Source organism: Oryzias melastigma, linkage group LG17 (assembly GCF_002922805.2).
Source record: "Oryzias melastigma strain HK-1 linkage group LG17, ASM292280v2, whole genome shotgun sequence".
Taxonomy (NCBI): Eukaryota; Metazoa; Chordata; class Actinopteri; order Beloniformes; family Adrianichthyidae; genus Oryzias; species Oryzias melastigma.
The window spans coordinates 10,077,895-10,095,315 of NC_050528.1; the positions used below are offsets into that span (position 1 = coordinate 10,077,895).

The 17,421-nt window shown below is 34.3% G+C and overlaps 1 protein-coding gene and 1 long non-coding RNA gene across 6 annotated transcripts in view; one reads left to right on the forward strand and one right to left on the reverse strand.

Annotated features, from left to right (window-relative positions):
• The window catches only part of tnr (tenascin R (restrictin, janusin)), a 193,067-nt gene that overhangs the window by 76,170 nt on the left and 99,476 nt on the right, over window positions 1-17,421 (forward strand). Inside the window, exon 1 of one of the 5 annotated variants that reach the window (XM_024273659.2) lies at window positions 5,862-5,946. The exons of the other annotated variants lie outside the window; for them this stretch is intronic. The gene's annotated coding sequence lies outside the window, so the exon portion shown is untranslated. Of the gene's footprint in view, window positions 1-5,861; window positions 5,947-17,421 lie in introns of those variants that run through there. 5 annotated transcript variants of the gene reach the window in all.
• Window positions 1-17,421, reverse strand: part of LOC112147345 — a 45,677-nt gene that overhangs the window by 18,600 nt on the left and 9,656 nt on the right. The window lies entirely within an intron of this gene.

Genomic DNA, 17,421 nt, shown 5'->3' on the forward strand with positions numbered 1-17,421 from the left:
TAATAAAAGAAAACACTTTATGATGGAAAAAAAATATAGTTAGAGTGAGACTTTAACCAGAACATATAAAGTTGAGTGTTCTAATAATGGCTGACATTTTTGAAGCCAATTTTACGTGATACAAATGTCACCTGGAGTCCAAGAAAGCAATAATAAAGGGGAACAGGCTTTATTGTAGATTCACTATAGGATTAAAGACAATAACATGATTCCCCAAAGTAATAATACAAGCTTTCCTTCTTGTAGTTTTTAGAAATCACCTAAAAGTATGATTTAATAGAATATCTAAAATGAATAACTATTGAAAGATTACACAGCTGTTTAGAACCACATTTAGTGGCAATTAGAACTAATTTTTGACTGTCAAAGCTTCTTTTTTATTCCTTCGTCTTCATCTGAAACCATTGGCACAAAAGGTCTTTCTCTCTGCTGAAAAGAAATGGTTCAGGTCTGTTTATCTTCCTTTCAGTCCAAATTTCATCTCTGCTTTTCTTCTCTTACCTTTCACTTCCTCTTTTCTTCTTAGGAAGTCAAAGTCGAATGGCTCAATAGCTTTTAATTGCCATGGTTTTTATGTGGTCTGCTGATAAGTAATAGCCACTCAGCACTTCTGTCCACAAGATAGATGCTGCTGATGCTTGTCTGAGAGTTGCAGCATGGGAGCACACCCCGTGGCTCAAGTAAGTGCAGGTGAAGTAATAAAAGGAAGGGTTTGCTGGGAATAAGGGAAAAAAAAATTCTGCAGCGGATTTCATTTTCTAGTTTGAAACAAGTTTTTCACACGAGCACACGCAGAGGTAGACAAATTCAAATCCACACGGACACACAAACAACCACACACATAGTCGGAGCGCACAAACGGGTCAGAGGAGCAGCAACTTGTTAGAAGCAGCCGTTCACTGTGACCAGCCAGTAATGCGGTCGGCTCTTGCTTTTGGGTAGATCAGCATGTGAGGGTGGGCGTGCAGTGACTGGTACTGGCATTAAAAGTGCAAACTGCAGGATATCAAAAGTTTTGCTCCCTTTTTTCCTTCATTTAGTCAAATTTATATGTCACGGGTTGATATTTTATCTGATTTGAGCCACAAAAACAAAACAAACTTTGTAAAAATGTTTATTTTAAGTATTATTATCCTGTTTTTAGGCAAAAAAAATCATGTTTGATGTTTTCATGGGACATAGTTTCTGCAGAGTGGCAATAGTTCATCAGAAATTTCCACATCATAACCCCAAGTTAACAAAAATGACAATCAATATCGGAGCTATCCTGACATTTCTGAGCCAGATGGCAGCTCAGACGAGGAAATCAAAGACGTTCATGGATCTAGTCACCTACAAATGAAGGCATCAGAATGAAGAAAATACAAATACAATTTCAAACAGCATTTTTTTCATGAGAAAAATGCTAAAGAACGAGTGAAAGGGTAATGCAACAGGACAGTTGGAGGCTTGACTCAGTCCAGATTTGAAAAATGCAAAAAAAAGAGGGCGGGGTTAGGGGAGGCGGGCTGAGCGGGGGAGGTGTGGTCTGGATCTGTGATTGACAGTTACAATGAGGTTATTTTGAGGTAACTAAAGGATCTTTTTATTGTTGTTTTGATGAAAATAAGAGAAAAAATCCTAAGGTTCAGGAGGCCCAACAGGCTGCCTTCCTATCCCTCTGTGTCGTGGGTGGAGCTTCAACTCTCGGCGTCGAGCGTTCAAATATAGGCGGGGCTTTTATACTGGAGCTCGGGGCTTTTATACTGGAACTCCAGAAAAGGATGACGAGAAATTTCAGAAATGACGCGATACTTACATAAGTTGACCAATCACGAAAATTCAACTGTAATACTTCGTTTCAACCTAAAGGGGGCAGAACACAGACAGTTTTAGACCATAATTTCATTAATTAAATAAGGACCAACAGTCTAATTTTAAAGATAGTTTTAAATTTAAAAAAAAAGTTGATTTAGTGTTTGGTTACCCTTTAAAAAAGAACACTTAAACCACAATTTTCATTGTAGTGGGTCTTTAAAAGTTTCAACTTAAATGTCCAAAAGTTAAAAAAAAAAAAGGAAATGAAAACCAGAGAAACTTTTTTTTTTTTTTTTTCTTACAAATGTGAGACCATTAGGTTGTAAGGCCTGATGTCAGTTGAATTTACTTCCTGACAGGATAGAGAGACATCCATTCCCCAAAGTCCGGCTCCCTGCAGCTCTCTCAAATGAAACAGCTTCTTGAAAAAAAATAAAATGAAATAAAAAGTAAATCCTGCTTTTAAAAGGCCGGATTTCTAAATTCAAATTCACAACTTGGTAAAAAAAAAAAAAGTATTTAACATGTTACAAGAGTTTGCAAATATTGACCAACTTCTTTCAAAAGCTTTCCCAGAAGCACATTTATGTCCTTCATTTTAGTTACTAAACAGCCTTGAAACTTGTTGACCAACAAGATAAAAACGGTCAATGTGTATGACAAAAGGCTATTTGACATTCCGACGACACGAGTCACATCCTGAAGGAAATTATGTAAGGATCACAGGAAGTTATGTGATTACCTTGGAACTGAACCATGTCAGAAGTTCACTGAAGAGTTTAATTGCTATCCGTGTGATTGGATTTTGTTAGTCTCACCACGTGATGCAAATTCAAACTCCGAGTCCATGAAAAAGCAATTACTTGCTTTACTGCTTAAGTGTTAAGAGGCTCTCATTATCTAGTTTAAGCCATTCACAGTTTTAATTCAGAGGAAGCTCCGATTTGTTGTTTTATTTACTGTCACACTTTGCAGTTCATCTCCTTCTCGCTGATAAAATGTTTTGCAGCAAATATTTGGAGTTTTTATGAATCAAAATGTAATTATTAGAATTGCAGCTTAAAGAAAATGATTTATTTAAGCAGTAAATTGTGAAGCAGAGAACACAGGAGGTTGTCTTTATTAGTGCAAAGAGGTGCTCATTTTTAAATGGAATTATTAAAATGTTTAATTGAATATTCTGGATTAAAGTCTTCATGTTGCTAACAGCTCACTAGTGGTCACAGGCATCATCATTTGTGGGATTAAAGTAAATTAATTCCAGGATTTTAATTTAAACAAAAAGTTTGTACAAAAATAGTTATTTTTTCAGAACTCTACTTTGATTTTTTTTTTTTTTTTTGATCACCTCCCAACCCATATGCACACATGCGACTTTGTGTGATTCTTTTGTTGCAACAGCAGACACTTGAGAGGGTGTGAGGAGCTGACAACTGCCTCTCCTTTCATTGTTAAAATGTTGAGAAAAGCATGTTTCAACACAGTCACACTGCGTCCATTTACTGAGCCTCTGAGTGGTTTGTGTGTATAGTTTTTGTGTGTTATATCGTACGTCTCCATGCAAAATGTGTCAAGGATTTGATCTGAACCATAAAATCTATTTTTTTTTTCACACATTCTGGATATTTTACTCTTACTGTAAGCTTAGGCGCTTAACTTCTCAGTCACTTATGGAAAAAATAATTAATCTCTTCAAAAAAATGCATATTTATTACAAGAGAAAAAAAAGACTTTTATATGATACTTTTATATCAAGCTCCCACCAGCTCAGCCTACATATTTGAAGCAGAACATATTTTTTCTCTTAAAGCCAACTCTTGGTGTAATTCCGCCTCGACTATCTGCATTTAGAAACGTGTTAATTTCTCTGACCTGAGGGTAATTTCTGTTTTTGTAAAATGGCACTAAATTGAATCCCGAGAAAGTGATAATAAATGTTTAATCAATATAAGACTGGATCCTGACTACAGAATAAAAAAAACAAAGTTAAATGCTTGCAATAGCTTTATTACAGTAATGTAGCCTGATGATCACAGCTTGCAAATGTACATTGCACATTCACACTGCAGGTTGCAGACAGTAAAAGAGTGGTCAAGGGAAACATTCGGGCCCCAATTCCCTCAGCTGGGGCTGCTTAGCAAATTATTCTGGGTTACCGTAGTGATTTGAGTAAGAAGGAGCCATTTATCCTGGTACTGTTGCCAGCACAGTAACCATTGTACTGAATGGAACGACTGTACAATTTTGGTACATCACTGATCCTCTCTTAAAGGGATTCATTTCCGACTTATTAATTATTTTAAACGTTGACGAGGTCTTTTCACACCCATCCAGGAAAAACTGTATAGATTTTAAAGACAATGTCGGAAAATTGACCCAAAATGTGATTAATTTGTATTTTTCTACATGTTTATTTGATGAATTATACTCTGGTTGCGGTGTTCTTTTGCAGCTTCTACAGGGTTACCATATATTATTATAGTGTGAGTGCTTAGTAAGCATTCACACTATGGGATTCTCCTGCTCCTTACTGTGTGTTTTTAGGCACGTAAAAACTCAATCACACTTTCAGAGATTTCAGCAAAACGCTTAGCTTGTTCAACACTTCTTATATTTTTTGAATTCATACGTTACAGTATTTGAAATATTGAGCAAAATTTACCCGATAGGAAATGAATGAGAAAGTCTTCAAATTACAAAAAATTTAAAATAGATTAGAAAGCCTTAAATATATTTATGGGGTATGTTTTCAACTTTTATAGTAATTAAAAAAAACAATTGAGTTAAGCTAATATTTTAGCAACATGGTAACATTTTTGGCTAAAGTTTTATACTGGAGAGTTTAAGGTCAATTTAGACTAGAGTGTAGCTTCTGTTTTAGCAACAGGCTAACGATTTTGGCTAATGTGTTATCTACTGGGGTTTTAAGGCTAATTTAGAGTTTAGCTTCTATTTTAGCAACATGCTAGCGTTTTTGGCTGTTTTATACTGGGGGGTTTTAAGGCTAATTTAGAGTGTAGCTTCTGTTTTAGCAACATGCTAACGTTTTTGGCTAATGTGTTATCTACTGGGGTTTTTAAAGCTAATTTCGAGTTTAGCTTCTATTTTAGCAACTAGGCTAACAATTTTGACTAATCTAGTTTACTGATGAATTTTAGGCTATTTTGGGCTTTAGCTAGTATTTAAGCAACAAGCTAGCTTTTTTGGCTACTCTGGCATCTACTTATGTTTATTGGGCTAATTTGGAGTTTAGGTCATATCTAAGCAACACACTAAATATTTTTGCAAAATTGGCGTGCTGTAGGGATTTTTAATCAATTTTATTACAATTTTTTCAGAAATTAAGGTCAACTTCAGCGTCTTTAGTAGCTCGTTAATGAAATTTCTAGTCTTTTAGCAAATTTTGTAAACATTTTTTCCATTTTCAGCAAAAAGCTTCAGCATCTTCAGTGACTACTTTCAGCAAAAAGCATTCACACATTATCGCAGGTAATTAAACTTTTCTAGTTTTTTTGTTGTTTGTCTTAATTCTTTTCCCATATATTTGTTACTTCTCTGAATAACGACACTATATTTTTATTAAATCAGCATCTTTGAGGAATTTCAAACACAAAATATGAGCGCTGGTGATCACTGAAACTATAACTAATAAAAATAATTGAGCTAAAACCGGAAATTGAAGATTTAACAGTTATTTAGCATTTTGTTGTATAAGAAAAAATCAAATTAACTCAGCATTTATTTTATATTGAAAAAAAAGATTATGAAAGAACAGATAACATTTCCAAGAATAAAGAATGGTTTGAATCTTTTCAATTGGTGAATTTTGTACAATAATTATAGAAAATATTTATTAACAAAAGCATATTATGAAGGAAATTGGCAATTAAAATTCCTAGATGGTTTAAAATTCCTTCCAAAATGAGAAATAATTGTTCAAATATATTTAAGCATTTTTTTATACTCAAAGTGATGATACTTGAGCAGATGAGTCCTGCATCTTAATGCTGTTTATCAAAATCTGCTATGGTTTACAGGCTGAATTTCTGAATCTGTATTCATGCAGATGATTGGTGAATGTCCAAGACGGCCTCCAAGATTCAATGAAACGTGCAAAGTCTGTTCTGTGGTTTTGCTTGGATAAGCGAGGTAATAGAACCACTTTCTGTAAAGCCGCTTCTGACTTCTCAAATGCAGCTTTGCTCATAAGCAGCCAGACATCTCCTGAGATTATTAGGAAGTTTATCATTCAAAAGGAAACTATGTCATTCAAATGCAACTCAGACATTTAGGAGTGCTTCTTTATTTCTTGATGCAACATTCACTTTCAGAATGTGTGTTGATAGTTGATTAATTTTCAGGTAAAGCTGTGAATACAATTGCAAAGAATAAATAATTTATAAACTTGAAATAGACAGATGTGAGCACAAGTTATCGACAATAATTTCTGTTTTTGTGTGATTTTACCGCCCAGGAAAACATCACACCATCTCAGTATTTTTGTAATCTGATTCACATTTGTTGACTTATTATTTTCTGTTTCAGTGGTTGTGCAAGAATTATTACTCCAACTATAGTTGATTATTTCTTTCTTGTCATTTAATAGTTTTACTTTTTGAATGATCCCTTCTTCCTGTTTTACTAACTTGTGGCTTAAATATAATAATATCTAGATTTTATACATTACATATCCCAAATAAAATCATAAACAAACAGGCTTCCCCTCCCATTTTTGTGCATCCTTGACAACAATTTTTATCTGCAGACGCCACTCACAGCATATGTTAATGCAGAACGCAGAAGCTTTAAACTGAAATTGCACTGGAAAGTACTATAAAAAAAAAAAACTAAAAAAAAAGAAAACGTAGACCCCAGAAACCTCATTTTGTGCTTAAAATAATGTTTAATTAATGCTTTTCAGACTTAGAACAAATTATTTATTATCTCTGTTTCTTGACACAAACCCTGATTTTTATCATGAGATTACTTATTTTTGATAATAATTCCCCTGTACCTACCAAATATTTTTGTATAGTTTAAAAAGCAAATTATTTCAGAGAACCCAATCCAAACAAAAAAGAGAGATTTGACATAATTTCTACCACCAATTCTACACAAATGTGCGTTTGTTGCATCTTCTCTGTCTCGGTTGTCTGCTGAATGAATGCTTGTCAAGTATATTTTAAACTAAAAATTGAAGAAAATCTAAAGAAGATGGAGAAACCAGTGATCCAAGTGTCTTACTTTAAGTCAAGCACCATTAGGCACTAGAGATTGGTAGCAGTGCACTTTTTTTATCATAGCTGACAAGATAAATATGATCTGATCAAAGAGCAGCAGATTGGAGTTAATGGTATTTACAGTTTTTAAAGTCTGAGAACAGTAAACTGATGAAAATTCAACACCAAGGGAGAATAAATAAATTATATTATCTTAGGCTGTGTTTTTATAATTATGTAATTTGCTAATTTCTATCTTCAATTTCAATGACTTGATGGATTCGTAGCTACTTATCATTCAGTGTGTATACAGGCAAAAACATTGCTATTATTTGGAAAAACATTTTTTTTGTTCCTTTAATAAACTTTTTTTTTTTTTTCTTTTTTTCAAGACTTATCCTCTTTAGAATAAATAGTGGACTTTAGAGGAGTTAAGATAGTTCTTTTTCCTGCATTTCCTTATATTTTTTTCCCCTTTTGTGTCTTGGAATACAATATGATTTGGACTTTATTCCGTAAAAATTCTATGGAATTCAATCCATTGTCTGGAAGTTCAAAAGAGTATTTTCCTTTAAGTGCACAGAAATGCAGAGGCTTTTATCCCAAGAGAACTGCATCAATGATAAAGTTCCCACTGTAGTGAGATTCAATAGTCAGAGGTGGAGAGCTGCTCCTTTCCTCTCTCTCACGCTCCTTCACAATGCCGGTTATCCCTCTAGGATATCTGTGGTCAGACCTGCAGCGCTAACCTCTGTGTACTCCCCTTACAAGCACTGAGCGCCAGTGTTTACCTCAAAAGGAGATAAACTGAGTAATGACGGAGGATATTTAGAGGCAATTGAAGAATTGGTGTTTCTAAAAGGCTCACTCTGATGAAAATTGTGGTTTTAGTGTTAGTAATATACTCTTGTGGCATGAAGGAGAAAAAAATAAACTAAAAAAATGCATTTATTTGTTCAAATTGTTGTAAATCAGGAGTAGATTAAAAAAAAAAAAAAAAAAAACAGTTGGAAAAAGATTGTCGCAGTGACTCAGGTGCTACTGTTCATTTTCTTCGCCCAGAAACTCTGCGACTGGATTGGTCCAATATTGGCGGCCATTTTTGTTGCACCGCTAATGTTAGCTTGGGGTTGTGAGGGGCTGTAAGCTAGCAGGAGAAAGTGTGAACCAGGAGTCCCCATTCTTTTTCTTGTAAAGACCACATAACTGTTTTTATCTCTGTGGGGGCGGGGCGGTTTGTAGGCTAACAGAAAAATACAACAATCACAGGGTGTGTCTAAACGTATGGTTTTCCAGAAAGCAACACTTAGCCAATTTTTCAATAATTCTTTTCTGTAATCTTGACAGAAAATAGTAATACTAACACATTTTAAAGATTAAATCAATAAAGTCTATCCCACGGGCCATCCTTTGGGAGCCCCTGGTGTAAACTAGGGGTGTGCCAAAATATCGATATTGCGATATATCGCGATATTTAGTCCTGCGATCGATTCTCGATGGGTTTTCACCAAGTATCGATATTATATTTTCATTTGAAGTGGCTGTAGCGCTGAGCGTCTGAGTCGCGTGCCGGAACTATGGCCGCATCGGACATTTAATAGCGATGCACGCGCTCATTCGGGAGAAGCTCCGGTGAGATATAGGCTCTTCTGTAGCGCGTGTGTGAAGCATGTCTACCTGTCAGCATTTATCCTCCATCTGTAGCAGATGCAGCCGGTAAGAAGTGACTTTGTCTGAATGACAGCGATCACTTACTTGCTGTTTGCTGTAGGAACTGGGCGCGCGCTTCGCAGTTGTTTGTGTGTACTTCAGGTACCGTCGGTATTTTCGTTTTCATGCACTTCAGTTTTTAACCTGCTGGTGTACGGTGTAACTTTGATAAATTTATAATGTGACGTTTTCAAACAATGTAATTACTTGTTGCTAATGTTAATTTAAGTAATTCTTAAATAGAAAAGCAGGATTTGATGTATGAACTGAAATTTAAATGTAATTATTTTTTTTTGTTTTTTGTTTTTTTGTTTTTTTAAATAAAAAAAATAAATGTAATTAAAATAAAGTACACGAATTCACTGTAAAATTAGGGAGGTTGTTAATTAATTGAAGCACTTAAAATTATATTTATTGCCATTATTATGTGTGTTTTAAGAAAAGTTGTTTATTATGATTGTTTTTAAGCTAAAAAAGATACATGGGGATATATTTTAAAAAAAAAATCATGTTCTTCTATATAATGTTAGTTATTAGAGACATTTTTTACCAATTATCGCAGTATTGCGATATTATCGATATCGTGAGCCATGTATCGCGTTTCACATCGTATCGTATCGTGAGGTACCCAGTGATTCCCAGCCCTGGTGTAAACAAGGGGATAATAGGAAATAAGGGCAGGCTTACTCTATGCAAACAGTAATTTATCTGCAGAAAATGACATAACCGTAATTAAAAGACCATTTGGAACACTTTTAAAATAGATCAAAAGATGATTGGATTGGGACTTTAAATCATTTTAGACCAAATAGCAAATATTTGAAGCATCTATATTATTTCTAAAACAAAAAGTGCCATAAATTATGTTTGAAAACATGAAATAATACACATTATTGATGTTGTTATATCCCTCTGACTATATTGCTGTAAAAGTAAAAGTGACTGACAATAACTACATAATTACTACGGCTGTAAGGACTATCAGAGCAGTCAGATAGTTGCAATCAGCTCCCAAAAATTCGAGTACAAAAATTTGCGACGTCCAAGATCGTTGATTTGCGATCTTTATTAATATAGTAGAGTATAGTAAAATATTGTTCAGGAACAATGTACTTATAGCTCTGAAATGCAGAATGTTGTTGAATTTTAAGTGTATAAAATTAAATAAAACTGAAAGAGCTGCGCTGCTGTACTTTTTTTTTATCCAAAAAATGAGACTTCCATTCACCGACATAAATTGTTAAAAGAAATTTAGCAACTGAGCTTTACACTTACATTCTTCTGATTCCGGTAACTCTTCAACAGTTGATGCAGTTCTGATAATTCCAGCGGATCTGAAGCGGAGAAACGCTGACATCCTGCATCACACAGATGAAGTGTGTGTACATTTTAGGATTTAATTAAATATTCTGAAAAAATAGGTTAAAGTTCATTAATATGTTTTTTTTTTTTTAAAGTAAAAATATCGTAAAATGTTGCCTAAATGTGATTTTTCTTGTTCGATTGAATGTTGAGAATTGATTTATAATATGGCAGAATTGCCAGTGTTTTTGTTACTAGGCAGATTAGAAAGAGCTGATACATTTTTGTTATTCTTAAAGTGATTTGATGAAAAAAAGGAGAGCGGAGATGACGTCACGATGAGGAGAAACGTGTGAGAGGAAAAAGGTTCATGTGTAAATAAATATAAATAGTTAAACATTCAAGAACTGTGTGTTTATTTATGAGAAAGTGAAAAGCTCTATTTGAAGGTTTGGTCACAGAAATATTGGGTTAGTTTATTTACAGGTTTAGTCACTTACCCAAATTAAATGGGACGGTAATAAAAATGTCTTATTTAACAAGAGTTTAACACTCATTGAGTAAGAATTCAGGGATAATTCTCCAACTTTTAAAGCTAATATAGCAAAGGGGTGTTACATATGGATGTAATCAACGTGAATCAGCTGAAAAAAAAAACGACTTTTTATTATTCCAATCTGTAGTGATTAGAACGTAAAGTGATGCAGAACTTTGAGGATGGAAGAAGTGTGGAGAGCAGCATTTCTTATCTAAATCTTTGTGTTTTTATCAGTTTTTTATTCTAATCTCTTAATTCAAATGAATGTATAAATGACAGTGATTTAATACATATAATTTTAATTTTCATTCCAGTAAAAAGACACACATAGCAACAAACATTATACTAAAAAGTAGGAATCGTGAATCCTTAGCAACGATCCACAGCCCTAGTAATTACAGAAGAAAAAAGTACACGAAAACCCTTAATTTGTCTGCTTAGCAAAGATAAAATTAAACAAGTCATAAATGTATTTGTAGCTTTCAAGGTTCAACAACAGTTTATGCAGAAACCTACTTGTTAGATAACGACTTGCTTGCAGCGATGGGTTGCACTGCTTTAAACCTTTGAAGTTGCTTATTACTGACCTCTTGTGTTATGTTGTTATTACATTTGCCATAAAAGCACCACAGGCTCAAACAGCAACCACCTCACAGTGTTGCAGGTATTGAGTTTATTCTGCTCTCTGAACAGCATCCGTGTCAAACCTCACCTCCACCTGTCAGAGCCAGGTGAGACGCTGGAGCTTCCTCTGAAACAGGCGTAGTATCTCATACGCAGGAGAATTTGGGAGAATTAAAGTCATTTAAAAGAGTTTCTTATATCTGTATATCAATGGCTGCTTTATATTTAAAGATAGTACATTATACGCGATAAATCCAAAAGAATTACCAGGTTAATATTTATAATATATATTTATTGTACTATTCCACTTGGTCACTTACAAAACAAATAAATATTCAATTGGTTTTAGTGCTTTAATCTTGTTATTTTTTTTTTGGTTTAAATTACTTTTTAACAAAATGTGGTCTATTTGATCTGTGGTCTGGCGCGTTGCCACGGTAACACAACTCAACTATCTTGGAGTGATACTGCCAACATAAAACTCTTTAGAGTTCTGCTTATCTTACTGTTGATGTGTTTTGTACACAAAGTACATTTCTGGGTTAACAGTTGATAAATTTAAACAAAATGAAAGAAAAATGAAGGAAATCTTTGTTCGTTTTTGTTCCGTTTTTGTTCAAAAGCTGCACATTGTCATGTAAAATGTACTTAGTAAAACATTGTGATTCATCGCGATTAATCACGATTAATCGCGATTAATCGCGATTAATCGTGATTAATCGTGATTAATCGCGATGAATCACAACACTTGATAGCAATAATTAAAAATAAATGCACGGTTATAAGTGATTCCATTTTGTGATTATGTGCAGATAAGAGGTCGCAAAATAATGTAACAAAAAAAATGTGATTAATCGGATTAATTCTTCCCCAGGTATGCGATTAATTAGTTCAAATTTTTTAATCGATTTTTAATTGATTCCCAGCCTTAATTTTAAACTTTCTCCTCTCAAGTTTTTACATATATATATATATATATATATATATATATATATATATATATATATATATATATATATATATACCCCAGAATAAAACCCTTTTTCCCGACTGTTCTCTTCAAAAGTCCAACATGTTGCAAACCCACATTTTTTTCTTCAGCAGCACGAAAAAGGAGCACACTGCCTTCGTTTTTTTCCCCCTCTTTGCTCATTTACGAGGTAACCCTGGACTTTCCATTTTGAATGACACTGTACATAATGACAGTCTGTGCAGTAATATTTTATCATTTGACATTCAATTACAATATTGCACTCCACACTTACTGAGAGTGACAGAATGCATTAATTAGATGTAGGAAATGTCAAGAAGAAATGTTAAAACCAGCATAAAAATGGTACAATATAGAAATTACCTCAAAATGAATGAATGAGTGAATTGCAGCAATATTGACAAGAAATATTCCAATTACGAATCACATTTGATTATTGCTGTGAATGCCTTCTGCTTGGTTGTCTTAATGAATGAAGCAGCAGTTAATTTGGCACATTTATAGGTTCTTTTTTTAGACACGAGACATGTTCAAGTTGGAGCTTGTTATCGTCTCTCCTGAGATAATAAAGTGAGAGAAAAGCTTTTATTTGATCATGTGGCTGCATAAGATCACTGACTTTTCTTATCTGATGTTTCATATCTCTACAAAAAGCTGCTGCATCGGAGTTTGTGTGATGTGGTGAAATAAAAATGTGTTGACCTTTGCCTGCAAGTCTGGGATATAAAAGCACTTTTGAGCCAAAAGAAGAGATAAAGAAAAGTGAGTTCTGGTGTGAAACAAAGTCATTTTTAAATGAAAAAGAATATGTCACAGAGAGATACCAATCGAGTTTAATTAAAAGTTTAGCTCCATGTAAGGAAAGTGGAAAAGGAAAAAAATGTTTTTATACTCTTTGAAAGCAACTTTATTGAATATCCTTTATCCTAATAAACCTTAAAAATGTGATAAATTCAACTCAACTAATAACATAAAATTTCTTTTCTATATATACTGAAGTACATCTTAAAATAAAATTATATTGACCTTCACATTCACCTGCTGATCACAAAGCAAAAGTGTTGTGTCCAGTAAATCATTTGGACTCAATTTTAGTTCAAATTTGTTTAAAGTCCCCCATGACAATTTATTAAAAACGTTCACGTTTAGTTAGTATTTTGACATTTCTAGCCAAAATCCCACAACCTAAATGTCCTAAAAAGCAATTTTTTAATGTTGATCTGAAGCCTCTGTTTCCAAAATCTCCTCTAAGGGGGCGTGGCTTTTGGAGCTGAGCTGAGTAGCCCCGCCCCTGATACCCCCCTCCCTCCTTTTGTCTTTTTGATTTATTTTTCTCACTTTGTGCTCTCAAATTTAACACGACTAAAAGCCTATTTCTGCCCAAATGCTCGTGCAGGTCCTTTGATGAGACTTGCTTTAAAGTGCATTGAATTAAAACCTTGTATTTTTCCATTCATCCATTTTCTAAACCTGCTTGTTTCCAATCAGGGTCACGTGGTTGCTGGAGCCTATCCCACCTTCAAAGAAAGCCTTAGTCTAGAATTTCACAGTTTTTGGTGTTAGAGGGGAAGAATATTTATTTTTTGAAGAAGAAATCCATCGACTGCATCAACACATCAGACATCTGTGGTAGAGCCGAGCCTGATTCACACAGGTCCCGAACACGCTGTGTGGTGCAGCGACGTGCGTGCGTTTTTGATGGTGAAGTGCGCTCGAGAGAAAGAAAGATGAGCACAGGATGTCTTTCAACCTGTTTCTCACTCACTCTCTCTCATCTGACATGAACTACACACACACACAACCAAGAATTTACTAATGGCTGTGCGGCATCCCACTCAAATACCAACTATCTATCATCTGAGATATTTCATACTTTCCAAACTCAATAAGCCGATATGATTTATGTAGGTGGCTTTGTGTTGAGGGTTTGGACCTGAGCAGGTGAATTACCTTCAGTTCCTTGCATTGTGCTTCAGTATTTCTCTTTTTATCTAATTTATTTGAGATTCTAATTATATACAGAAAATGATGCAGACAGTTACATTACTTGTTATAAATTATTATTTAAACAGGTTCCTTCCGATATTACCTGAGAGTTGGTGCACATTTCTCCCAGCGCTCAAATATTTGTTATGCAGATTACATAATCCACGTGGATGTTTGTTCCTCACTCATGTTTATGCAGTTTCATCTTTGCTCTCACCTTGAATCTGAGCATGCGTAGGTGATGGATGCACCAAACTTTGCATAGTTTGCAACTTTAACATCAGAAATAATAACACTTGAAACCCTTGAGTTAGAGCATAAAATGCTGTGTTCAGAACTAGAATTCCCAAAGGAAAATGAAGGAAGTAAACATTTTTCTCAAATCCCATGGGCACTTTAAGATATATCAGGTTGTTCAACACACATAAAGTTCTTTGAGTTTTCTTTTGTAACTAATGTGCACTTAAATTTGCATAGATAAAGCCCCTCCACCGCATGATGGAGGACATATCTCAAAGATTTTAAGATTAAAACTGAATTTCTGAGGATTTTTTGTAATTAAAATCTTGATGAATCAGAAGCAAACCAAAAAAAATTCAAAAAAGTTCTAAGTCAGGGGTGTAAAACTCAATCGCACAGGGAGTCAAAATCCAAAACACACTTTAGGTTGTGGGCTGAACAAAATAAACGTTTATTGAACACATAAAAAAAAACAAAATTTTAAAACTTATAAACTTCAAAAACGTAACTTTTTTAAACAGAAAAGAGTAAAAACAGACATAAATATTACTGCAGACTAAATCAACTTAAACCTTAAATAACTTTCAATATTTTACTCTCTATAAAAATATATTCTGTCAAAATTATACATTAGAAATAAAGTAAATGTTAAAAGAAAAAAAAAATAATTTCTGTAAAACATAAATATTAAAATGTTAAAATGATATTTTACTGTATAAAGGACATTTTATTCTGGCAACACTGACGTTTGGCAAGGCAGCTGAAGCAATGTATGATGGGATTTGAAGTTGTTTTGTAGTGATGTTCACAGACACATTGGGTCTTCTGTTCGATCTGGCAATGCAAGGAATTGTGGGATATTGTTCCCGTGTTGTCTGGCTGTTTTACTCTGTTTTCTCAGATTAACAGAGTTAACTAATAAAACTTAAAATTAATGCACTTTTCTTAACTTTATTCAAGGTCTTGTTTGGTAGATTTAAAACATACAAAAATATATTTTCAATAATATTTTTCCTTTCTCTGACTTCTTAAATTTTTTATACATATGTCTATTTTTATTTGTTGTTTTTGCACTAAAGAAACTTTTCACTGGTGTTTCCCAGAAAATAAACAGCAGGAGTGTAATAATATCTGCATTCTAAGCAGAAACTATTTTCCTGAATGTTTTTCTCTCACAGTTGGACATCAAAAATAATGCAAGTGGAGCAAGCATCCTTTTGTGTGGTGATGAGTGTGTCTGAATGCATTTTGCATTCAACATTGAGGTGTCTGATTAAATATTTATAGGGAAATGATTGGAGGTCTGGAATAGACAAAAGTCCACGACTGTGAATCTGAGATATTCTTGATGCTGTTTTTTGATAAGTTGCTTAGTTTGTATGAGTTTATACACAGTTTTTGTCAAAAAGAGAAGAAAGGATTGTAATCTTTTTAATCTGGCCATGGGTAGGCTTTTCATATTGTGAGGAAAATACGACTTTCCCGTCTAATGGGAGTTTTGCTTTCAATTTGACAAACCATCTCAAAGTGGGAAGGTTGTATAACAGTGTTAGCTAAAAAGGAAACAAACCTCAAGTCCATTTCATGAATTCTAAGTCACCTAATAAAATAAAAGCCATGCTCAAGCCCTACTGAGCTTTTACGTTTACAATTAGAGCACATTTTCATGTAGGATTGAAGTTAAAAAAAACATGATGTACTTAGAATATTGTTTTTCCACCATAACGTTTTCATCCATAGCAGTTCAGTTATCAAATAGCTGACTTCAAACTGTGCTTTTATGTCAGAAACAGCTAAAATGCCCTTGAGATTCTAAGCTGTCACACCGGCCTTTTCATGTAAGTGACGAATCTTTCTGGAATGACTAAACTGTTGGAAGAAGGAGTCCACAGAGTGCACGACTTTCTATTCCCAATCACTTTCTATGATCACAGTGTTTTCCTTTAACCGTGTCGGTTAAGTCTTACGTTACTGTTGTTGCCTCTGTCAGGCAAGGACAGAAGTAGAATCAAAATTAGTTTTTTAGAGAAAATGGCAAAAAAGGAACTTTTGTGTCCTTGAACTTTTTAAATTAAAGCATTTTTCCCATTTTTAGACAAATAATTAAATTACATCTTTTTTTCTTAAACCAAAATTTTAGTTTTAACTACAATACCATCAAATAAAGGGTATACATTAGTTTTGTTTGTTACTACACTTAACAAAAATATCAATATAACTTTTGTTTTTGCCCCCATTTGTCATGAGATGAATTTAAACATCTTAAACATTTTCTGCAACCACACAATAAAAATTTCTTTCAAAAATTGTTCACTAACTTGTCTAAATCTGTGACAATAAACACTATCACAGATTTAGGGAAGATTTAGGCACAGATTCCCTTCAATGAGATAACCTATCCCATCTCACAGGTGTGCCATATCAGGATGCTGATTAGACAGCATGGCTATTGCACAGGTGTGCCTTGGACTGACCACAATGAAAGGCCACTCTGAAACATGCCGCTGTTTATTATTTGTGTGTGCATTGTGTGTGTGTGGGGGGGGGGGGGTATCCTAGGACTCAGGAAACTAGTCAGTATCTGGTGTTGAGTGGCTTCTGGTGGCGGTGTTACAGGTCATTTTATTGATGGCATTTTTAAAGCACAGATACAGTATATTGTGACAAAATCCTGAGGTCTGTTGTTGTGGGATACATCCAAGGACAATCATCCCTATGTTGCAAGAATATGTGCACATCTCTTGGAAGCTGAAAACATCCCCATTCTTGCACGGCCACCATACTCACCGGGCATGTCACCTATTGAGCACGTATCGGACCATCTGAATCGGTGTATACGACAGTGTGTTCTAGTTCCTGCCAACGTCCAGCAACTTTACAAAGACATTGAAGAGGAGTTGACTCTGATCCACTCTATGCAAAGGAGATGTGTTGCAATGCATGAGGCAAATGGAGGTCTTACCAGATACTGAGTATCTGGCATCTGAGTATCTGAGTCCCAGAATCCACTATTA